The following is a 24858-nucleotide window of genomic DNA, read 5'->3' on the forward strand; positions in this document are numbered from 1 at the left end:
CATTTTCCATCTGTCCCATAACGACATCATTGTATCTGTCCCATAACGACATCATTGTATCTGTCCAATAACGGCATCATTGTATCTGTCTCATAATGGCATAATTGTATAGATATACATGACATCATTGTATAGATAGACATGGCATCATAGTACCTGTCCCATAATGGCATCATATTCCCTGTCCCATTATGGCATCATTGTATCTGTCCCCTAACGACATCATTGTATCTGTCCCATAATGGTTTCATATTATCTGTCCCATAATGGCGTAATTTTATCTGTCCCATAACGGCATCATTGTTTCTGTCCCATAACGGCGTCATATTATCTGTCCCATAATGACATCATTGTATAGATTGACATGGCATCATTGTATCTGTCCCATAATGGCATCATTGTATCTGTCCCATAATGGCATCATTGTATCTGTCCCATAATGACATCATTGTATAGATAGACATGGCATCATTGTATCTGTCCCATAATGGCATCATTGTATCTGTCCCATAATGGCATCATTGTATCTGTCCCATAATGACATCATTGTATAGATAGACATGGCATCATTGTATCTGTCCCATAACAACATCATTGTATCTGTCCCATAATTGTATCATTGTATAGATAGACATGACATCATTGTATCTGTCCCATAATGGCATCATTGTATCGATAGACATGACATCTTTGTATCTGTCCCATAACGGCATCATGTTATCTGTCCCATAATGGCATCATTGTATCTGTCCCATAACGGCATCAATGTATCTGTCCCATAATGGCATCATTGTATCTGTCCCATAATGGCATCATATTATCTGTCCCATAATGACATCATTGTATAGATTGACATGGCATCATTGTATCTGTCCCATAACGGCATCAATGTATCTGTCCCATAATGGCGACTCTATTAATAATGGCAACCCCATTGAGGGCATCTCAATTTTGAAGTAGTCCATTTTCTTCAACAACTTCTTCAATGAGTTGGTAAACAAACTAAAAGGGAGCACACTGCCCCCCGCAGGATGTTGTCTGAACAGGTATAAAGCCAAGGATGCTGATTTAATGCCACCTGCAATTATGGGACGTTTGGTCACAAATATAATGAATTGGCTGATTCCTGCTGATGACCCAGATGGAATCATTCCTTAACCCATAGGAAGTCACACCCAGCTGACTACTTCCAAATGGTGAAAGTCCTCAGTGGAGCTGCACATGCTAAAACAGTTTTATGGGCACTAGAGTCCTCTATCTAACTCTATGGTTGGGAAACACCACTTATCTCCTTGTGTATTCTCAATGGTGTAGCCTTAGGGGTGAGTCTCAATAGTCTCTAGTGTAGTCTAGGGGTGAGTCTCAATAGTCTCTAGTGTAGTCTAGGGGTGAGTTTCAATAGTCACTAGTGTAGTCTAGGGGTGAGTCTCAATAGTCTCTAGTGTAGTCTAGGGGTGAGTTTCAATAGTCACTAGTGTAGTCTAGGGGTGAGTCTCAATAGTCTCTAGTGTAGTCTAGGGGTGAGTCTCAATAGTCTCTAGTGTAGTCTAGGGGTGAGTTTCAATAGTCACTAGTGTAGTCTAGGGGTGAGTCTCAATAGTCTCTAGTGTAGTCTAGGGGTGAGTCTCAATAGTATATAGTGTAGTCTAGGGGTGAGTCCCAATAGTCTCTGGTGTAGTCTAGGGGTGAGCCTCAATATAGTCTCTAGTGTAGTCTAGGGGTGAGTCTCAATAGTATATAGTGTAGTCTAGGGGTGAGTCCCAATAGTCTCTGGTGTAGTCTAGAGGTGAGACTCAATATAGTCTCTAGTGTAGTCTAGAGGTGAGTCTCTATAGTCTAGTGTAGTCTAGGGGTGAGTCTCACACTCAATAGTGTAGTTGAGAGGTGAGTCTCAATAGTCTCTAGTGTCGTCTAGGGGTGAGTCTCAATTGTCTCTAGTGTGGTCTAGGAAGGTCTCAATTGTATATCTTCTCTCTTCGTCCGCCCACGTGTTCTCGCACACCCCGAGAGCTTCTGGTCAGCGGGGTGGTGGCACCGGGATCCTCATCTCTCCCAAGTGGTCATTCTCTTTTCCCCTCACCCATCTGTCTATCGCCTCCTTTGAATTCCATGCTGTCACAGTTACCAGCCCTTTCAAGCTTAACATCCTTATCATTTATCGCCCTCCAGGTTCCTCAGAGAGTTCATCAATGAGCTTGATACCTTGATAAGCTCCTTTCCTGAGGACGGCTCACCTCTCACAGTGCTGGGCGACTTTAACCTCCCCACGTCTACCTTTGACTCATTCCTCTCTGCCTCCTTCTTTCCACTCCTCTCCTCTTTTGACCTCACCCTCTCACCTTCCCCCTACTCACAAGGCAGGCAATACGCTCGACCTCATCTTTACTAGATGCTGTTCTTCCACTAACCTCATTGCAACTCCCCTCCAAGTCTCCGACCACTACCTTGTATCCTTTTCCCTCTCGCTCTCATCTAACACCTCCCACACTGCCCCTACTCGGATGGTATCGCGCCGTCCCAACCTTCGCTCTCTCTCCCCGCTACTCTCTCCTCTTCCATCCTATCATCTCTTCCCTCTGCTCATACCTTCTCCAACCTATCTCCTGATTCTGCCTCCTCAACCCTCCTCTCCTCCCTTTCTGCATCCTTTGACTCTCTATGTCCCCTATCCTCCAGGTCGGCGCGGTCCTCCCCTCCCGCCCCGTGGCTCGACGACTCATTGCGAGCTCACAGAACAGGGCTCCGGGCAGCTGAGCGAAAATGGAGGAAAACTCGCCTCCCTGCGGACCTGGCATCCTTTCACTCCCTCCTCTCTACATTTTCCTCCTCTGTCTCTGCTGCTAAAGCCATTTTCTACCACTCTAAATTCCAAGCATCTGCCTCTAACCCTAGGAAGCTCTTTGCCACCTTCTCCTCACTCCTGAATCCTCCCCCCCTCCTCCCTCTCTGCAGATGACTTCGTCAACCATTTTGAAAAGAAGGTCGACGACATCCGATCCTCGTTTGCTAAGTCAAACGGCACCGCTGGTTCTGCTCACACTGCCCTACCCTGTGCTCTGACCTCTTTCTCCCTCTCTCTCCAGATGAAATCTTGCGTCTTGTGACGGCCGGCCGCCCAACAACCTGCCCGCTTGACCCTATCCCCTCCTCTCTTCTCCAGACCATTTCCGGAGACCTTCTCCCCTACCTCACCTCGCTCATCAACTCATCCCTGACCGCTGGCTACGTCCCTTCCGTCCTCAAGAGAGCGAGAGTTGCACCCCTTCTGAAAAAACCTACACTCAATCCCTCCGATGTCAACAACTACAGACCAGTATCCCTTCTTTCTTTTCTCTCCAAAACTCTTGAACGTGCCGTCCTTGGCCAGCTCTCCCGCTATCTCTCTCTGAATGACCTTCTTGATCCAAATCAGTCAGGTTTCAAGACTAGTCATTCAACTGAGACTGCTCTTCTCTGTATCACGGAGGCGCTCCGCACCGCTAAAGCTAACTCTCTCTCCTCTGCTCTCATCCTTCTAGACCTATCGGCTGCCTTCGATACTGTGAATCATCAGATCCTCCTCTCCACCCTCTCCGAGTTGGGCATCTCCGGCGCGGCCCACGCTTGGATTGCGTCCTACCTGACAGGTCGCTCCTACCAGGTGGCGTGGCGAGAATCTGTCTCCTCACCACACGCTCTCACCACTGGTGTCCCCCAGGGCTCTGTTCTAGGCCCTCTCCTATTCTCGCTATACACCAAGTCACTTGGCTCTGTCATAACCTCACATGGTCTCTCCTATCATTGCTATGCAGACGACACACAATTAATCTTCTCCTTTCCCCCTTCTGATGACCAGGTGGCGAATCGCATCTCTGCATGTCTGGCAGACATATCAGTGTGGATGACGGATCACCACCTCAAGCTGAACCTCGGCAAGACGGAGCTGCTCTTCCTCCCGGGGAAGGACTGCCCGTTCCATGATCTCGCCATCACGGTTGACAACTCCATTGTGTCCTCCTCCCAGAGCGCTAAGAACCTTGGCGTGATCCTGGACAACACCCTGTCGTTCTCAACTAACATCAAGGCGGTGGCCCGTTCCTGTAGGTTCATGCTCTACAACATCCGCAGAGTACGACCCTGCCTCACACAGGAAGCGGCGCAGGTCCTAATCCAGGCACTTGTCATCTCCCGTCTGGACTACTGCAACTCGCTGTTGGCTGGGCTCCCTGCCTGTGCCATTAAACCCTACAACTCATCCAGAACGCCGCAGCCCGTCTGGTGTTCAACCTTCCCAAGTTCTCTCACGTCACCCCGCTCCTCCGCTCTCTCCACTGGCTTCCAGTTGAAGCTCGCATCTGCTACAAGACCATGGTGCTTGCCTACGGAGCTGTGAGGGGAACGGCACCTCAGTACCTCCAGGCTCTGATCAGGCCCTACACCCAAACAAGGGCACTGCGTTCATCCACCTCTGGCCTGCTCGCCTCCCTACCACTGAGGAAGTACAGTTCCCGCTCAGCCCAGTCAAAACTGTTCGCTGCTCTGGCGCCCCAATGGTGGAACAAACTCCCTCAGGACGCCAGGACAGCGGAGTCAATCACCACCTTCCTGAAACCCCACCTGAAACCCCACCTCTTTAAGGAATACCTAGGATAGGATAAGTAATCCTTCTCACCCCCCTTTAAGATTTAGATGCACTATTGTAAAGTGACTATTCTACTGGATGTCATAAGGTGAATGCACCAATTTGTAAGTCGCTCTGGATAAGAGCGTCTGCTAAATGACTTAAATGTAATGTAAAATGTATAGTGTAGTCAAGGGGTGAGTCTCAATAGTCTCTAGTGTATTCTATTGGTGAGTCTCAATAGTCTAGTGTAGTCTAGGGGTGAGTCTCAATAGTCTCTAGTGTATTATATTGGTGAGTCTCAATAGTCTAGTGTAGTCTAGGGGTGAGTCTCAATAGTCTCTAGTGTATTCTATTGGTGAGTCTCAATAGTCTAGTATAGTCTAGGGGTGAGTCTCAATAGTCTCTAGTGTAGTCTAGGGGTGAGTCTCAATAGTCTCTAGTGTGGTCTAGGGGTGAGTCTCGGTAGTCTCTATTGCAGTCAAGGGGTGAGTCGCAATAGTCTCTAGTGTATTATATTGGTGAGTCTCAATAGTCTAGTGTAGTCTAGGGGCGAGTCTCAATAGTCTCTAGTGTATTCTATGGTGAGTCTCAATAGTCTAGTATAGTCTAGGGGTGAGTCTCAATAGTCTCTAGTGTAGTCTAGGGGTGAGTCTCAATAGTCTAGTGTAGTCTAGGGGTGAGTCTCGATAGTCTCTATTGCAGTCAAGGGGTGAGTCTCAATAGTCTAGTGTAGTCTAGGGGCGAGTCTCAATAGTCTCTAGTGTATTCTATGGTGAGTCTCAATAGTCTAGTATAGTCTAGGGGTGAGTCTCAACAGTCTCTAGTGAAGTATAGAGGTGAGTCTCAATAGTCTCTAGTGTATTCTAGGGATGAGTCTCAATAGTCTAGTTTAGTCTAGGGGTAAGTCTCAACAGTCTCTAGTGAAGTATAGAGGTGAGTCTCAATAGTCTCTAGTGTATTCTAGGGATGAGTCTCAATAGTCTCTAGTGTATTCTAGGGATGAGTCTCATTCGTCTCTAGTGTAGTCTGGGGGTGAGTCTCATTATTCTCTAGTGACGTCTAGGGGTAAGTCTCAATAGTCTCTAGTGTGGCCAAAGGGTGAGTCTCATTATTCTCTAGTGTAGTCTGGGGGTAAGTCTCAATAGTCTCTAGTGTGGCCAAAGGGTGAGTCTCATTATTCTCTAGTGTAGTCTGGGGTAAGTCTCAATAGTCTCTAGTGTGGCCAAAGGGTGAGTCTCATTATTCTCTAGTGTAGTCTCGGGGTAAGTCTCAATAGTCTCTAGTGTGGCCAAAGGGTGAGTCTCATTATTCTCTAGTGTAGTCTGGGGGTAAGTCTCAATAGTCTCTAGTGTGGCCAAAGGGTGAGTCTCATTAGTCTCTAGTGTATTCTAGGGATGAGTCTCATTGGTCTCTAGTGTATTCTAGGGATGAGTCTCATTAGTCTCTAGTGTAGTCTAGGGGTAAGTCTCATTATTCTCTAGTGTAGTCTCGGGGTAAGTCTCATTACTGTTTTGTCTCTTATACTAATGCTGCCACTAGATGGGGTCAGATGGACCTGCAAGTGATATTTTTAATTTGGTATTCTAGTTCAACTATTGAGATGCATCGCTGGGAGGAAACAAAACTAGACTGTTGAGATGTACCGCTAGAAGAATATGAGACTAGATTATTGAGATTTACCCCTAGAAGGATATTAGACCAGATTATTGAGATATACCCCTAGAAGGAGTTTAGACCATACTATTGAGATGTACCCCTAGAAGGATATTAGACCATACTATTGAGATGTACTCCGAGAAGGGTATTAGACCACACTATTGAGATGTACCCCTAGAAGGATATTAGACCAGATTATTGAGATGTACCCCGAGAAGGATATTAGACCAGATTATTGAGATGTACCCCGAGAAGGATATTAGACCAGATTATTGAGATGTACCCCTAGAAGGATATTAGACCAGATTATTGAGATGTACCCCTAGAAGAATATTAGACTCGATTATTGAGATGTACCCCGAGAAGGATATTGAGATGTCATTACATTTGACCCAAAATGTCATTATATTCAACCAGTAATTTAAAAAAAAGGACAAATCTATATTCTACGAGTGTTACATAATATATTAGATTTAATAATAACAAGACAAGTACAAACCAGCCGAGGCTCTACAACAGTTTTAAAACATTGAAGTGGTCCACATTAGTCCCTCAGTCACTTTGACACTTCAGTGCCCAAAATAACAAATTTAAATGTAAATATAGTTACAGCAGTTAATAATTAAAGAGGGAACTATGATCAAATAGTCATCATGAATAGTAAGGTTAAATGTTAAATAAAGATGAAAGAAGGGCCTTAGCTTCCATCAAATCAGCTGTTTACCAGTGACAGACGACAGCTATTGTTTGGCAACTCGTTCTCAACTAGCCTGGGTAAATAAATAACGTGTTGGAGGTGCAACTGATCTTAGAACCTCTTAAAGCTAGGGGGCAGAATCTATACTTTTTATACTCACTTTTGGATAAATAGTGTGCCCAATTTCAACTTCCTGCTACTCATGCCAAGAATATAAGATATGCATATTATTCATAGATTTGGACAGAGAACACTCTGAAGTTTCTAAAACTGTTTGAATCATGTCTGTGAGTAAAACAGAACTTATGTAGCAGGCAAAACCCAGAGGACTAACTGTTCAGATGTTATTTTTTCCCTATATTGTCTTTGCCATGGGATATTTCATAGGAACCTATTTTCAGTTCCTACCGCTTCCACTGGATGTCGTCAGTCTTTGGAATTTGTTTGAGGTTATTCCTTTGTGCAATGAAGAAGTAGGCCAACACGGAACTGGGGACACTTTTGTGTTGTAATATGCTAGCTCCTTTGTTCACTGCTGGTGTAGACGGTGAAGGCTATCAGATAATAGCTTCTTATGCTTTCGCCGAAAAGCATTTTTAAAAATCTGACATGTTGGCTGGGGCGGTAGTGGTGACAGCTGCTGCAGGATTGGTGGTGGTACCAGCTGCTGCAAGAGAGGTGGTGCTGCCAGCTGCTGCAGGGGCGGTAGTGGTGACAGCTGATACAGGACGGGTGGTAGTGACAGCTGCTGCAGGATTGGTGATGGTACCAGCTGCTGCAGGGGAGGTGGTGCTGCCAGCTGCTGCAGGGGCGGTAGTGGTGACAGCTGATACAGGACAGGTGGTAGTGACAGCTGCTGCAGGATTGGTGGTGGTACCAGCTGCTGAAGGGTTGGTAGTGGTGACAGCTGCTGCAGGACATGTGGGGGTACCAGCTGCTGCAGCAGCGGTGGTGGTGCCAGCTGCTGCAGGGGAGGTGTTGGTACCAGCTGCTGCAGGACGGGTGGGGGTACCAGCTGCTGAAGGAGCGGTGGTGGTAACAGCTGCTGCAGGGGCGGTGGTGGTGACAGGGGCGGTGGTGGTATCAGCTGCTGCATTCAGCTGCTGCATTGGCGGTACCAGCTGCTGCAGGGGAGGTGTTGGTACCAGCTACTGCAGGGGCGGTAGTGGTGACAGCTGCTGAAAGCTGCTGCAGGAAAGGTAGTGGTGACAGCTGCAGACATGCAGGACGGGTGGTGGTACCAGCTGCTGCGGTGGGGGAGGTGTTGGTACCAGCTAGCTGCTGCAGGGCGGTAGTGGTGACAGCTGCTGAAGGACAGGCAGTGGTGACAGCTGCTGCAGGACGGGTCGTGGGTTACCAGCTGCCGCTGCTGGGCGGTGGTGGTGACATCTGCTGCAGGGGCGGTGGTACCAGCTGCTGCAGTGGTGGTGGTGCTACCAGCTGCTGCAGGGGCGGTAGTGGTGACAGCTGCTGCAGGACGGGTGGTGGTGACAGCTGCTGCAGGACTGGTAGTGGTACCAGCTGCTGCAGGGGCGGTGGTGGTGAGCTGCTGCAGCGTCGGTGGTGGTACCAGCTGCTGCAGGGGCGGTGGTGGTACCAGCTGCTGCAAGGGAGGTGTTGGTACCAGCTACTGTGGGGCGGTAGTGGTGACAGCTGCTGAAGGAAAGGTAGTGGTGACAGCTGCTGCAGGACGGGTGGTGGTGCCAGCTGCTGCTGGGGCCGTGGTGGTACCAGCTGCTGCAGGAAGGTGTTGGCACCAGCTGCTGCTGGAGCCGTGGTGGTACCAGCTGCAGCAGGGGCAGTAGTGGTGACAGCTGCTGCAGGGCGGTGGTAGTACCAGCTGCTGCAGGGGCGGTGGTGGTACCAGCTGCTGCAGGGGAGGTAGTGGTAACAGCTGCTGCAGGACGGGTGGTGGTGACAGCTGCTGCAGGACTGGTAGTGGTACCAGCTGCTGCAGGGGCGGTGGTACCAGCTGCTGCAGGCGTGGTGGTGCTACCAGCTGCTGCAGGGGCGGCAGTGGTGACAGCTGCTGCAGGACGGGTGGTGGTGACAGCTGTTGCAGGACTGGTAGTGGTACCAGCTGCTGCAGGACAGGTGGTGGTGACAGCTGTTGCAGGACTGGTAGTGGTACCAGCTGCTGCAGGGGCGGTGGTGGTGACAGCGGCTGCAGACACAGTGGTTGTTACAGCTGCTGCAGGGGCGGTGGTGGTACCAGCTGCTGCAGGGGCGGTGGTGGTACCAGCTGCTGCAGGGGCGGTGGTGGTACCAGCTGCCGCTTGGGCGGTGGTGGTGACATCTGCTGCAGGGGCGGTGGTACCGGCTGCTGCAGTGGTGGTGGTGCTACCAGCTGCTGCAGGGGTGGTAGTGGTGACAGCTGCTGCTGGAGCTGTGGTGGTGCCAGCTGCAGCAGGGGCAGTAGTGGTGACAGCTGCTGCAGGGGCGGTGGTGGTACCAGCTGCTGCAGGGGTGGTGGTACCAGCTGCTGCAGGGGCGTTGGTGGTACCAGCTGCTGCAAGGGCGGTGGTGGTACCAGCTGCTGCAGGGGAGGTAGCGGTGACAGCTGCTGCAGGACGGGTGGTGGTGACAGCTGCTGCAGGACTGGTAGTGGTACCAGCTGCTGCAGGGGCGGTGGTGGTGAAAGCTGCTGCAGGGGCGGTGGTGGTACCAGCTGCTGCAAGGGAGGTGTTGGTAGCAGCTACTGCAGGGGCGGTAGTGGTGACAGCTGCTGAAGGAAAGGTAGTGGTGACAGCTGCTGCAGGACGGGTGGTGGTGCCAGCTGCTGCTGGGGCCGTGGTGGTACCAGCTGCTGCAGGGAAGGTGTTGGTACCAGCTGCTGCTGGAGCCGTGGTGGTACCAGCTGCAGCAGGGGCGTTGGTGGTACCAGCTGCTGCAAGGGCGGTGGTGGTACCAGCTGCTGCAGGGGAGGTAGTGGTAACAGCTGCTGCAGGACGGGTGGTGGTGACAGCTGCTGCAGGACTGGTAGTGGTACCAGCTGCTGCAGGGGCGGTGGTGGTGAAAGCTGCTGCAGGGGCGGTGGTGGTACCAGCTGCTGCAGGGGCGGTGGTGGTACCAGCTGCTGCAGGGGCGGTGGTGGTACCAGCTGCTGCAAGACGGGTGGTGGTGACAGCTGCTGCAGGACTGGTAGTGGTACCAGCTGCTGCAGGGGCGGTGGTGGTGAAAGCTGCTGCAGGGGCGGTGGTGGTACCAGCTGCTGCAGGGGCGGTGGTGGTACCAGCTGCTGCAGGGGAGGTGGTGGTACCAGCTGCTGCAAGGGCGGTGGTTGTACCAGCTGCTGCAGTGGTGGTGGTGCTACCAGCTGCTGCAGGGGCGGTAGTGGTGACAGCTGCTGCAGGACGGGTGGTGGTGACAGCTGCTGCAGGACTGGTAGTGGTACCAGCTGCTGCAGGGGCGGTGGTGGTGAAAGCTGCTGCAGGGACAGTGGTGGTACCAGCTGCTGCAGGGGGGGGTGGTGGTACCAGCTGCTGCAGGGGCGGTGGTGGTACCAGCTGCTGCAGGGGAGGTGTTGGTACCAGCTACTGCAGGGGCGGTAGTGGTGACAGCTGCTGAAGGAAAGGTAGTGGTGACAGCTGCTGCAGGACGGGTGGTGGTGCCAGCTGCTGCTGGGGCCGTGGTGGTACCAGCTGCTGCAGGGAAGGTGTTGGTACCAGCTGCTGCTGGAGCCGTGGTGGTACCAGCTGCAGCAGGGGCAGTAGTGGTGACAGCTGCTGCAGGGGCGGTGGTGGTACCAGCTGCTGCAGGGGTGGTGGTGGTACCAGCTGCTGCAGGGGCGGTGGTGGTACCAGCTGCTGCAAGGGCGGTGGTGGTACCAGCTGCTGCAGGGGAGGTGTTGGTACCAGCTACTGCAGGGGCGGTAGTGGTGACAGCTGCAGCATGACGGGCAGTGGTGGTACCAGCTGCTGCAGGGGCGGTGGTGGCACCAGCTGCTGCAGAGGCAGTGGTGGTGCCAGCTCCTGCAGGGGCGGTGGTGTTACCAGCTGCTGCTGGAGCCGTGGTGGTATCAGCTGCTGCAGGGGTGGTGGTGGTACCAGCTGCTGCTGGGGCGGTGGTGGTACCAGCTGCTGCAGGGGGGGTGGTGGTGCCAGCTGCTAAGGGGCGGTGGTGGTGCCAGCTGCTGCAGGGGAGGAGTTGGTACCAGCTACTGCAGGGGCGGTAGTGGTGACAGCTGCTGCAGGACGGGTGGTGGTGACAGTGGCAGTGGTGTTACCAGCTGCTGCAGGGGCGGTGGTGGTACCAGCTGTTGCAGGGGCGGTGGTGGTACCAGCTGCTGCAGGGCGGAAATGGTGACAGCTGCTGCAGGATGGGTGGTGGTGACAGCTGCTGCAGGGGCGGTGGTGGTACCATCTGCTGCAGGGGAGGCGGTGGTACCAGCTGCTGCAGGCGTGGTGGTGGACCAGCTGCTGCAGGATGTGGTGGTGACAGCTGCAGGACGGGCGGTGGTGGTACCAGCTGCTGCAGGGGCGGTGGTGGTACCAGCTGCAGCAGGGGTGGTAGTGTGACAGCTGCTGTAGGGACGGTGGTGGTACCAGCTGCTGCAGGGGAGGTGGTGACCAGCTACGCAGGGGCGGTGGTGGTACCAGCTGCTGCAGGGTGGTGGTGGTACCAGCTGCTGCAGGGGCGGTGGTGGTACCAGCTGCTGCAGGGAGGTGGTGCTAGCAGCTACGCAGGGGCGGTGGTGGTACCAGCTGCAGCAGGGGCGGTGGTGACAGATGCTGCAGGATGGGGTGGTGACTGCTGCTGCAGGACTGGTGTTTGCACCAGCTGCTGCAGGGGTGGTGGTACCAGCTGCTGCTGGGGCGGTGGTGGTGACCAGCTGCTGCAGGGGAGGTGGTGGTGACCAGCTGCTGCAGGTGTGGTGGTGGTACCAGCTGCAGCAGGAGGTGGTGGTGACCAGCTGCTGCAGGGGTGGTGGTGGTGCCAGCTGCTGCAGGGGGAGGAGTTGGTGACCAGCTACTGCAGGGCGGTAGTGGTGACAGCTGCTGCAGGACGGGTGGTGGTGGTGGTGGACCAGCTGCTGCAGGGGCGGTGGTGGTACCAGCTGCTGCAGGTGCGGAGGTGGTGACAGCTGCTGCAGGACGGGTGGTGGTGACAGCTGCTGCAGGTGCGGTGGTGGTACCATCTGCAGCAGGGAGGTGGTGGTGACCAGCTGCGCAGGGGCGGTGGTGGGATCATGTGCTGCAGGGGTGGTGCTGCAGGGGGTGGGGGTGGTACCATCTGCTGCAGGGGCGGTGGTGGTACCAGCTGCTGCAGGGGAGGGGTGGTACCAGCTGCTGGTGGTGGTACCAGCTGCTGTAGGGGCGGTAGTGGTGACAGCTGCTGCAGGACGGGTGGTGGTGACAGTGGCAGTGGTGTTACCAGCTGCTGCAGGGGCGGAAGTGGTGACAGCTGCTGCAGGATGGGTGGTGGTGACAGCTGCTGCAGGGCGGTGGTGGTACCAGCTGCTGCAGGGGAGGTGGTGGTACCAGCTACGCAGGGGCAGTGGTGGTGCCAGCTGCTGCAGGGCGGTGGTGGCACCAGCTGCTGCAGGTGCGGAGGTGGTGACAGCTGCTGCAGGACGGGTGGTGGTGACAGCTGCTGCAGGGGCGGTAGTGGTGACAGCTGCTACAGGACTGGTGGTGACAGCTGCTGCAGGGGTGGTGGTGGTAACAGCTGCTGCAGGGGCGGTGGTGGTGATAGCTGCTGCAGGTGCGGTAGTGGTGACAGCTGCTACAGGACGGGTGGTGGTGAGAGCTGCTGCAGGAGGTGGTGGTAGCTGTGGTGGTGTGAGCTGCTGCAGGACGGGTGGTGGTGACAGCTGCTGCAGGGCGGTAGTGGTGACAGCTGCTGCAGGTGGGTGTGGTGACAGCTGCTGCAGGGGCGGTGGTGATGCAGCTGCTGCAGGGGTGGTAGTGGTGGTGACAGCTGCTGCAGGTGCGGTGGTGGTGACAGCTGCTGCAGGGGTGGGTGGTGGTGACAGCTGCTGCAGGTGCTGGTGGTAGTGACAGCTGCTGCAGGGGCGGTGGTGGTGAGAGCTGCTGCAGGGGTGGTGACAGCTGCTGCAGGTGCGGTGGTAGTGACAGCTGCTGCAGGTGCGGTGGTAGTGACAGCTGCTGCAGGGGTGGTGGTGGTACAGCTGCTGCAGGAGTGGTGGTGGTACCAGCTGCTGCAGGGGCGGTGGTGGTACCAGCTGCTGAAGGTGCTGTAGTAGTGCCAGCTGCTGACGGACGGGTGGTGGTGACCAGCTGCTGCAGGGGTGGTTGTGGTGACAGCTGCTGCAGGAGCAGTGGTGGTGACAGCTGCTGCTGGGGTGGTGGTGGTGACAGCTGCTGCAGGGCGGTGGTGGTGACAGCTGCTGCAGGGGCAGTAGTGGTGACAGCTGCTGCAGGGGTGGTAGTGGTGGTGACAGCTGCTGCAGGTGCGGTGGTGGTGACAGCTGCTGCAGGTGCGGTGGTGGTGACAGCTGCTGCAGGTGGTGGTGGTGACAGCTGCTGCAGGTGCGGTGGTAGTGACAGCTGCTGCAGGTGCGGTGGTGGTGACAGCTGCTGCAGGACTGGTGGTGGTGACAGCTGCTGCAGGACTGGTGGTGGTACCAGCTGGTGCAGGGGCGGTGGTAGTGACAGCTGCTGCAGGTGCGGTGGTAGTGACAGCTGCTGCAGGTGCGGTGGTAGTGAACCAGCTGCTGCAGGTGCGGTGGTGGTGACAGCTGCTGCAGGACGGGTGGTGGTGACAGCTGCTGCAGGACTGGTGGTGGTACCAGCTGGTGCAAGGGCGGTGGTGGTGACAGCTGCTGATGGGGGGTCGTGGTGACAGCTGCTGCAGGACTGGTGGAGGTGACAGCTGCTGCAGGACGGGTGGTGGTGACAGCTGCTGCAGGGGTGGTGGTGACAGCTGCTGCAGGACGGGTGGTGGTGACAGGTGCTGCAGGACTGGTGGTGGTACCAGCTGCTGCAGGGGCGGGGGTGGTACCAGCTGCTGCAGGGGCAGTGGTGGTGACAGCTGCTGCAGGACTGGTGGTGGTACCAGCTGCTGCAGGACTGGTGGTGGTACCAGCTGCTGCAGGGGCGGTTGTGGTGACAGCTGCTGCAGGACTGGTGGTGGTACCAGCTGCTGCAGGGGCGGTGGTGGTACCAGCTGCTGCAGGGGCGGTGGTGGTGACAGCTGCTGAAGGGGCGGTGGTGGTACCAGCTGCTGCAGGGGAGGTGTTGCAACCAGCTGCTGCAGGGGCGGTAGTGGTGGCATCTGCTGCAGGACTGGTGGTTGTACCAGCTGCTGCAGGGGCGGTGGTGGTACCAGCTGCTGCAGGGGAGGTGTTGCAACCAGCTGCTGCAGGGGCGGTAGTGGTGGCATCTGCTGCAGGACTGGTGGTTGTACCAGCTGCTGAAGGAGCGGTGTTGGTAACAGCTGCTGCAGGACGGGTAGTGGTGACAGCTGCTGCAGGGGCGGTGGTGGTTACAGCTGCTGCAGGGGATCTGGTGGTACCAGCTGCTGCAGGGGCGGTGGTGGTCCCAGCTGCTGCAGGGGCGGTGGTGGTGACAGCTGCTGCAGGGGCGGTGGTGGTGACAGCTGCTGCAGGACGGGTGGTGGTACCAGCTGCTGCAGGCGCAGTGGTGGTGACAGCTGCTGCAGGACGGGTGGTGGTGACAGCTGCTGCAGGCGCGGTGGTAGTGACAGCTGCTGCAGGTGCGGTGGTGGTGAGAGCTGCTGCAGGGGTGGTAGTGGTAGTGACAGCTGCTGCAGGTGCGGTGGTGGTGACAGCTGCTGCAGGACGGGTGGTGGTACCAGCTACTGCAGGCGCAGTGGTGGTGACAGCTGCTGCAGGGCGGTGGTGGTACCAGCTACTGCAGGTGCGGTGGTAGTGACAGCTGCTGCAGGTGCGGTGGTAGTGACAGCTGCTGCAGGTGCGGTGGTAGTGACAGCTGCTGCAGGTGCGGTGGTAGTGACAGCTGCTGCAGGTGCGGTGGTGGTGACAGCTGCTGCAGGACGGGTGGTGGTGACAGCTGCTGCAGGAACTGGTGGTGGTACCAGCTGGTGCAAGGGCGGTGGTGGTGACAGCTGCTGATGGGGGGGTGGTGGTGACAGCTGCTGTAGGACGGGTGGTGGTGACAGCTGCTGCAGGACGGGTGGTGGTGACAGCTGCTGCAGGACGGGTGGTGGTGACAGCTGCTGCAGGGGGGTGGTGGTGACAGGTGCTGCAGGACTGGTGGTGGTACCAGCTGCTGCAGGGGCGGTGGTGGTACCAGCTGCTGCTGGGGCAGTGGTGGTGACAGCTGCTGCAGGACTGGTGGTGGTACCAGCTGCTGCAGGACTGGTGGTGGTACCAGCTGCTGCAGGGGCGGTGGTGGTGACAGCTGCTGCAGGACTGGTGGTGGTACCAGCTGCTGCAGGGGCGGTGGTGGTACCAGCTGCTGCAGGGGCGGTGGTGGTACCAGCTGCTGCAGGGGAGGTGTTGCAACCAGCTGCTGCAGGGGCGGTAGTGGTGGCATCTGCTGCAGGACTGGTGGTTGTACCAGCTGCTGAAGGAGCGGTGGTGGTACCAGCTGCTGCAGGGCGGTGGTGGTGACAGCTGCTGAAGGGGCGGTGGTGGTACCAGCTGCTGCAGGGGAGGTGTTGCAACCAGCTGCTGCAGGGGCGGTTGTGGTGACAGCTGCTGCAGGACTGGTGGTGGTACCAGCTGCTGCAGGGGCGGTGGTGGTACCAGCTGCTGCAGGGGCGGTGGTGGTGACAGCTGCTGAAGGGGCGGTGGTGGTACCAGCTGCTGGGAGGTGTTGCAACCAGCTGGCAGGGTGGTGGTGGCATCTGCTGCAGGACTGGTGGGTACCAGCTGCTGAAGGAGCGGTGTTGGTAACAGCTGCTGCAGGCGGGTAGTGGTGACAGCTGCAGGGGCGGTGGTGGGGGCTGGTGGTACCAGCTGTGGTGGTGACAGCTACCTGCAGTGGTGGGACAGCTGCTGCAGGACGGGTGGTGGTACCAGCTGCAGGCGCAGTGGTAGTGACAGCTGGCAGGTGCGGTGGTGGTGAGAGCTGCTGCAGGGGGTGGTGGTGACAGCTGCTGCAGGGGCAGCTGCGGTGGTGGTGGTGACTGCAGGCGCAGTGGTGGTGACAGCTGCTGCAGGACGGGTGGTGGTACCAGCTACTGCAGGCGCAGTGGTGGTGACAGCTGCTGCAGGGGCTTTAGTGGTGACAGCTGCTGCAGGACGGGTGGTGGTACCAGCTTCTGCAGGCACAGTGGTGGGGACAGCTGCTGCAGGACGGGTGGTGGTGACAGCTACTGCAGTGGTGACAGCTGCTGCAGGACGGGTGGTGGCTGCAGGCGCAGTGGTAGTGACAGCTGCTTCAGGGGCTTTAGTGGTGACAGCTGCTGCAGGACTTGGTGGTACCAGGACAGCTGTGGTGGTACCAGCTAGCTGCAGGCACAGTGGTGGTGACAGCTGCTGCAGGGGCTTTAGTGGTGACAGCTGCTGCAGGACGGGTGGTGGTACCAGCTACTGCAGGGCAGTGGTAGTGACAGCTGGATTAGTGGTACCAGCTGCTGACAGCTGCTGCAGGTGTGGTGGTGTTGAGAGCTGCTGCAGGGGTGGTGGTGGTACCAACTGGTGCAGGGGCGGTGGTGGTGAGAGCTGCTGGAAATTTACAAACGTGAGAAGTATTTTTAAACCCTTCAATACACAACAAGTTTGCATTTCCTGCTGTACAGGAAGTGTACTGCAACAACGGGGTATGAAATGTGGCTGTGCATCCCCTCATGAGATATATAACATTTTTGTCCTAATGAAAGGTTAACCACTAAGGAACACAAACACAAACACAGTGTATTACCTGCTAGCAGGAGGAGAATCATCAGAGGCTTCATATCCATGTCCTTTTAGGTCTCTGTAGAGGTAAACCACACAACATCAATCATACATGAACCCCGTTAGATCTTCTGTGAAGGATGATGTCATTGACCAACATTAATTAGATATTAGTCCATATTACAAAATCATATGATGTTCATTGACCAACATTAATTAGATATTAGTCCATATTACAAAATCATATGATGTTCATTGATTTTCAAACAGCAGTCCCATAATACCTTCAGTTGTATTAACAGTATCCCCTCTGTGTTTAGCAGTAGATGTCTTATCAGCCTGCTTCTAATGTCTTCAGCCCTCTGCTCTGCTTTCACTGTAGATTACTGTATTAGTTATTAGTTATTAGTTATTCTGATCATTATTATCATTATTATATTTATTATTAATATTATTATCATTGTTATTATTATCATTATTATTATTATCATTATTATTATTATTATTATTATTATTATCATCATTATCATTATTATTATTATTATATTATCATTATTATCATTATTATTATTATCATTATTATTATCATTATTATTATTATTATTATTATTATTATTATCATTATTATTATTATCATTATTATTATTATTATTATTATTATTATCATTATTATTATTATTATTATTATTATTATTATTATTATTATTATTATTATTATTATTATCATTATTATTATTATTATTATTATTATTATTATTATTATTATTATTATTATTATTATTATCATTATTATTATTATCATTATTATTATTATCATTATTATTATTATTATTATTATTATATTATTATTATTATCATTATTATTATCATTATTATTATCATCATTATTATTATCATTATTATTATTATCATTATTATTATCATCATCATATTATTATTGCATTATTATTATTATCATTTTCATATATATATGCCAGACGCTTTTATCCAAAGCGACTTACAGTCATGTGTGCATACATTCTACGTATGGGTGGTCCCGGGAATCGAACCCACTACCCTGGCGTTACAAGCGCCATGCTCTACCAACTGAGCTACAGTTATCATCATTATTATTATTATCATTATTATTATCATTATTATTTGTATCATTATTATTATTATTTTGATCATTATTATCATTATTATATATATATATTTTATATATATTTTATATTTTATATATATATATATATAAGTATAGTACACTACTTAGGCACCCGATTCCCTATATACAGTATAGTGCACTACTTCGGCACCCTGTTCCCTATATACAGTTTATTTTAATGTAACTTTTATTTAACCAGGCAAGTCAGTTAAGAATATTTTTTTATTTACAATGACAGCCTACACCGGCCAAACCCAGACGACGATGGGCCAATTGTTAGCCGCCCTATGGGACTCCCAATCACGGGCCGAATGTGATCCAGCCTGGATTCGAACCGGTTGTCTGTAGTGACGCCTCAAGCACTGAGACGTAGTGCCTTAGACCACCGCGTCACTCAGGAGCCCAGAAGAAAAAATATGTGTTGCTAAGGTTACCAGTAATCAAGTATTTATTTTTTTACAAAATTATCTAACTATCAAAGACTGACTGGACGTTCCCAAAAGGTAGTTACTTTGACCAAAACAACGGTGGCCCTCTCTAGTGCAAAAGTTCACACAATTCCTTCAACAAAAGTTAGCCCCCTTTCTAGCCTTGTAATTACCAGACTAGCCAACAGTTATTGTCAGCTTGTGAAGGACGACCCCATCCTCTGAAGGTGTAGAGAAGGCCTTTAAAGGTGTAAATCCTAACCAGCCTCAAAACTCACCGATTCAGTGTGGTAATTATCTTAAAGTCATTGATTCAGTGTGGTAGTTATCTTAAAGTCATTGATTCAGTGTGGTAGTTATCTTAGTAATTTATTCAGTGTGGTAATTGTCTTAAAGTCATTGATTCAGTGTGGTAATTATCTTACAGTCATTGATTCAGTGTGGTAGTTATCTTAAAGTCATTGATTCAGTGTGGTAGTTATCTTAAAGTCATTGATTCAGTGTGGTAGTTATCTTAGTAATTTATTCAGTGTGGTAATTGTCTTAAAGTCATTGATTCAGTGTGGTAATTATCTTACAGTCATTGATTCAGTGTGGTAGTTATCTTAAAGTCATTGATTCAGTGTGGTAGTTATCTTAGTCATTGATTCAGTGTGGTAGTTATCTTAGTCATTTATTCAGTGTGGTAATTGTCTTAAAGTCATTGATTCAGTGTGGTAGTTATCTTAAAGTCATTGATTCAGTGTGGTAGTTATCTTAGTCATTTATTCAGTGTGGTAATTGTCTTAAAGTCATTGATTCAGTGTGGTAGTTATCTTAAAGTCATTGATTCAGTGTGGTAGTTATCTTAGTCATTGATTCAGTGTGGTAGTTATCTTAGTCATTTATTCAGTGTGGTAATTGTCTTAAAGTCATTGATTCAGTGTGGTAATTATCTTACAGTCATTGATTCAGTGTGGTAATTATCTTAAAGTCATTGATTCAGTGTGGTAATTGTCTTAAAGTCATTGATTCAGTGTGGTAATTGTCTTAAAGTCATTGATTCAGTGTGGTAGTTATCTTACAGTCATTGATTCAGTGTGGTAATTGTCTTAAAGTCATTGATTCAGTGTGGTAGTTATCTTAAAGTCATTGATTCAGTGTGGTAATTGTCTTAAAGTCATTGATTCAGTGTGGTAGTTATCTTAAAGTCATTGATTCAGTGTGGTAGTTATCTTAAAGTCATTGATTCAGTGTGGTAGTTATCTTAATGTCATTGATTCAGTGTGGTAGTTATCTTAAAGTCATTGATTCAGTGTGGTAGTTATCTTACAGTCATTGATTCAGTGTGGTAGTTATCTTAGTCATTGATTCAGTGTGGTAATTATAAAGTTTTACAAAGTTCTCAGTTGCCTGGACTCATTTAGCTAATTATGCAGTCTGTTGTCAATACCAATTCACATGGTAAAACACAATTTGCATATCTCACTTAGACTTTTCAGCAAAACTCTAAACACATTCTCATTCTCAAAAAACACATTTTGCACTCTAATGCACATGTCATCCATACTGGTAAACACAAGTGGCAACAATCAAATACAAATAGAGAACACATGTCATTGATTGAACACAACCACTCAACATTGATTTAACCTGTTTCAAATTATGCGACACAACCAATATAAGCCAGTTCAGAGAGCAAACAGGTTGTTGAAGTTGGGAAGGAGAAAGTCTGAGAATGGATAGAAGAAACAATGTGAGAGGACGAGGACGAGTGCGTATGCGAAGTGGGCGAGGAGGAAGAGGAGGAGGAGGGCAAGAAAGAGGAAGACAAAGAGTGGAAATATCTGGTGAAATTCGAGCAACAGTTAAAGACCATGGACTGACAATGAGGGAAGCAGGACTTAGAGTTCAACCCAATTTGAGCCGATTTTCTGTGTCCACCATAGTAAGGACATTCAGAGAAGAGAACAGGTACAGATGGAGCTTTCAATTGCATAGTTAGGTCTAAGACTACTAATGTCTTGAAATAGGAAGAAAAATGTACAGTGGGGCAAAACAGTATTTAGTCAGCCACCAATTGTGCAAGTTCTCCCACTTAAAAAGATGGGAGAGGCCTGTAATTTTCATCATTGGTACACTTCAACTATGGCAGACAAAATGAGAAAAAAATCCAGAAAATCACATCACATAAATATTTTTTTTGCCCCACTGTATATACAATTTGAACAAGCAATCATGACAATCAAATTCACCGAAGCTGCTTCTTACCTGAGAATATCAGAGACGTTGTGTCGGCTAGGACCTGTAGACTACTCAGATGAGAAAGTATGCACAAATAACTCCTCTCTTTCTGAGAACTGAAGATGATCCTGGGCAGAGGGGTTTTGTACAATGACAGAAAATGAGACTTGACCAACCAGTGTGGCTCTAACACAAATAGCTTTCTGAGAACTAAAGATGATCGACACCTGGGCAGAGGGGTTTTGTACGATGACGGAAAATGAGACTTGGAATTTTTATAACTTGCTGGACTCGTTTTTCAACTGCCACGAGCGTCAATCACCTTTCAAAAAGTTGACTTGCAAAACGACTAACCAAAATCAAAAAGTGACTCTTAGACTACCTTAACCACACCCTCAGTGTTATGATGTTGGCTGGCCCTCGCTTCATACTCGTCGCCAAACCCACTGGCTCCATGTCATCTACGAGACCCTGCCAGGAAAAGTCCCCCTTTATCTCAGATCGCTGGTCACCGTAGCATCACCCACCTGTAGCACGCGCTCCAGTAGGTATATCTCCAAAACCAATTCTTTCTTTGGCCGCCTCTCCTTACAGTTTTCTGCTGCCAATGACTGGAACGAACTACAAAAATCTCTGAAACTGGAAACACTTATCTCCCTCACTAGCTTTAAGCACCAACTGTCAGAGCAGCTCACAGATTACTGCACCTGTACATAACCCACCTATAATTTAGCCCAAACAACTACCTCTTTCCCTACTGTATTTATTTTATTTATTTATTTATTTTGCTCCTTTGCACCCCATTATTTTTATTTTTACTTTGCACATTCTTCCACTGCAAATCTACCATTCCAGTGTTTTACTTGCTATATTGTATTTACTTTGCCAACATGGCCTTTTTGCCTTTACCTCCCTTATCTCACCTCATTTGCTCACATCGTATATAGACTTGTTTATACTGTATTATTGACTGTATGCTTGTTTTACTCCATGTGTAACTCTGTGTCGTTGTATCTGTCGAACTGCTTTGCTTTATCTTGGCCAGGTCGCAATTGTAAATGAGAACTTGTTCTCAACTTGCCTACCTGGTTAAATAAAGGTGAAATATATATATATATTTTTGTTGTTTAAACCCAGCTGAAAACAAACAACGAATACAAAAGTGAGGGATCAATCACATTTATTCATAAAGCCCTTCTTAAATCAGCTGATGTCACAAAGTGCTGTACAGAAATCCAGACTAAAAACCCCAAACAGCGAGCAATGCAGCTGTAGAAGCACAGTGGCTAGGAAAAACCTCCCTAGAAAGGCAGGAACCTAGGAAGAAACTAGAGAGGAACAAGGCTATGAGGGGTGGCCAGTCCTCTTCTGGCTGTACTGGGTAGCCCAGAGGAACCAGGCTCTGAGGGGTGGGCCAGTCCTCTTCTGGCTGTACTGGGTAGACCAGAGGAACCAGGCTCTGAGGGGTGGGCCAGTCCTCTTCTGGCTGTACTGGGTAGACCAGAGGAACCAGGCTCTGAGCGGTGGGCCAGTCCTCTTCTGGCTGTACTGGGTAGCCCAGAGGAACCAGGCTCTGAGGGGTGGGCCAGTCCTCTTCTGGCTGTACTGGGTAGACCAGAGGAACCAGGCTCTGAGCGGTGGGCCAGTCCTCTTCTGGCTGTACCAGATAGAGAATTAATAGTAGGCTACATGTGGCCATTAAGGGCCTGTGAACAAGTCAGGGTTCAATACTCCAGATCAGACAGACTGGCCTTAACTCCCTGGCTATGCAACATAGATACTGGGCTCTGAGACAGGGGGGTTCAGAGCCCCATCTAAAGTTACCTCCGGACAGGGCCAACCAGGCAGGATGCCCACAGCCCCAACACGACTAGAGGGATATCAACAGACCACTCACTATCTTACTACCCTGAGACAAGGCTGAGTATAGCCCATCAGGTCCAGGTCAGGGCCTAAAGGTCTGGTACACCAGGGCTCTACTGTCCCTTCTTCATGTCCTAATGTCCTGGTACCCAACTCACCAATGACCGTCAGGTCCTAATGTCCTGGTACCCAGGGCTCCGTCCCTTCTTCATGTCCTAATGTCCTGGTACCCAACTCACCAATGACCGTCAGGTCCTAATGTCCTGGTACCCAGGGCTCGACTGTCCCTCCATCATGTCCTAATGTCCTGGTACCCAACTCACTGTCCCTCCATCAGGTCCTAATGTCCTGGTCTCTAATGTCCTGGTCCTAATGTCCTGGTACCCAGGGCTCTGTCCCTCCATGTCTAATGTCCTGGTACCCAGGGCTCATTGTACCCCTCCATCATGTCCTGGTACCCAGGGCTCTATTGTCCCTCCATCAGGTCCTAATGTCCTGGTACCCAATGTCCCTCCATCAGGTCCTAATGTCCTGGTACCCAGGGCTCTATTGTCCCTCCATCAGGTCCTAATGTCCTGGTACCCAGGGCTCTATTGTCCCTCCATCAGGTCCTAATGTCCTGGTACTCAGGGCTCTATTGTCCCTCCATCAGGTCCTAATGTCCTGGTACCCAGGGCTCTATTGTCCCTCCATCAGGTCCTAATGTCCTGGTACCCAGGGCTCTATTGTCCCTCCATCAGGTCCTAATGTCCTGGTACCCAGGGCTCTATTGTCCCTCCATCAGGTCCTAATGTCCTGGTACTCAGGGCTCTATTGTCCCTCCATCAGGTCCTAATGTCCTGGTACCCAGGGCTCTATTGTCCCTCCATCATGTCCTAATGTCCTGGTACTCAGGGCTCTATTGTCCCTCCATCAGGTCCTAATGTCCTGGTACTCAGGGCTCTATTGTCCCTCCATCAGGTCCTAATGTCCTGGTACTCAGGGCTCTATTGTCCCTCCATCAGGTCCTAATGTCCTGGTACTCAGGGCTCTATTGTCCCTCCAGGGCCCTATTGTCCCTCCATCAGGTCCTAATGTCCTGGTACCCAGGGCTCTATTGTCCCTCCATCAGGTCCTAATGTCCTGGTACTCAGGGCTCTATTGTCCCTCCATCAGGTCCTAATGTCCTGGTACTCAGGGCTCTATTGTCCCTCCATCAGGTCCTAATGTCCTGGTACTCAGGGCTCTATTGTCCCTCCATCAGGTCCTAATGTCCTGGTACACAGGGCTCTATTGTCCCTCCCATCAGGTGGTACACAGGGCTCTAATGTCCTGGTACCCAGGGCTCTATTGTTCCTCCATCAGGTCATAATGTCCTCGTACCCAGGGCCCTTGTTTGAACATAACAAGAATAGGCAACTGAGACATAAACTGAACAAGTTCCACAGACATGTGACTAACAGAAATGAAAGAATGTGTCCCTGAACAAAGGTGGAGTCAAAATCAAAAGTAACAATCAGTATCTGGTGTGGCCACCAGCTGCATTAATTACTGCAGTGCATGTCCTCCTCGTGGACTGCACCAGATTCGGCAGTTCTCGCTGTGAGGTGTTACCCCTCTCTTCCACCAAGGCACCTGCAAGTTCCTGGACATTTCAGGGGGGAATGGACCTAGCCCTCACCCTCCGATCCAACAGGTCCCAGAAGTGCTCAATGGGATTGAGATACGAGCTCTTCGCTGGCCATGGCAGAACACTGACATTCCTGTCTTGCAGGAAATAACGCACAGAACTAGCAGTATAGCTTGTTGTCATGCTGGAGGGTCATATCATGATGAGCCTGCAGGAAGGGTTCCACATGAGGGAGGAGGATGTCTTCCCTGTAACGCACAGCGTTGAGATTGCCTGCAATGACGACAAGCTCAGTCCGATGATGCCGTGTCAGGGCCCAACCTTACAAGGAACTGCTCACATCCTGTTTAGCCACCTTGTTGGGCAGAACAAAACATGAACAACATTCCCAAAGCTGTACTCATCCCTTTGTCTCCTCCCACCACCTCATGGACTCCACCCCTCCCCCCTACCACTCCTTCCACCACCCATTGTTTCATTACCTCTAGTGAATGGTCTATAGATCTTTACCTCTAGTGAATGGTCTATAGTTCTATACCTCTAGTGAATGGTCTATAGTTCTATACCTTTAGTGAATGGTCTATAGTTATATACCTCTAGTGAATAGTCTATAGTTATATACCTCTAGTGAATAGTCTATAGTTATATACCTCTAGTGAAGGGTCTATAGTTCTATAGTTCTTACCTCTAGTGAATGGACTACAGTTATTTACCTCTAGTGAATGGTCTATAGTTCTTTACCTCTAGTGAATGGTCTATAGTTCTTTAACTCTAGTGAATGGTCTATAGTTCTATACCTCTAGTGAATAGTCTATAGTTCTATACCGCTAGTGAATAGTCTATAGTTC

General features: G+C 50.9%; 1 long non-coding RNA gene across 1 annotated transcript; it reads right to left on the reverse strand.

The window, feature by feature from the left end:
* Positions 1-14446: 14446 nt before the first annotated feature.
* On the reverse strand, positions 14447-20644 carry LOC127921144 (uncharacterized). The gene is made up of 3 exons (XR_008108296.1): positions 20566-20644; positions 16769-16822; positions 14447-14516 (listed from the first exon to the last, which is right to left on the reverse strand). It is a non-coding gene; the product is annotated as an uncharacterized LOC127921144 (long non-coding RNA).
* Positions 20645-24858: the final 4214 nt, after the last annotated feature.

This window comes from Oncorhynchus keta, unplaced genomic scaffold (genome assembly GCF_023373465.1).
Source record: "Oncorhynchus keta strain PuntledgeMale-10-30-2019 unplaced genomic scaffold, Oket_V2 Un_contig_2152_pilon_pilon, whole genome shotgun sequence".
Classification (NCBI taxonomy): Eukaryota; Metazoa; Chordata; class Actinopteri; order Salmoniformes; family Salmonidae; genus Oncorhynchus; species Oncorhynchus keta.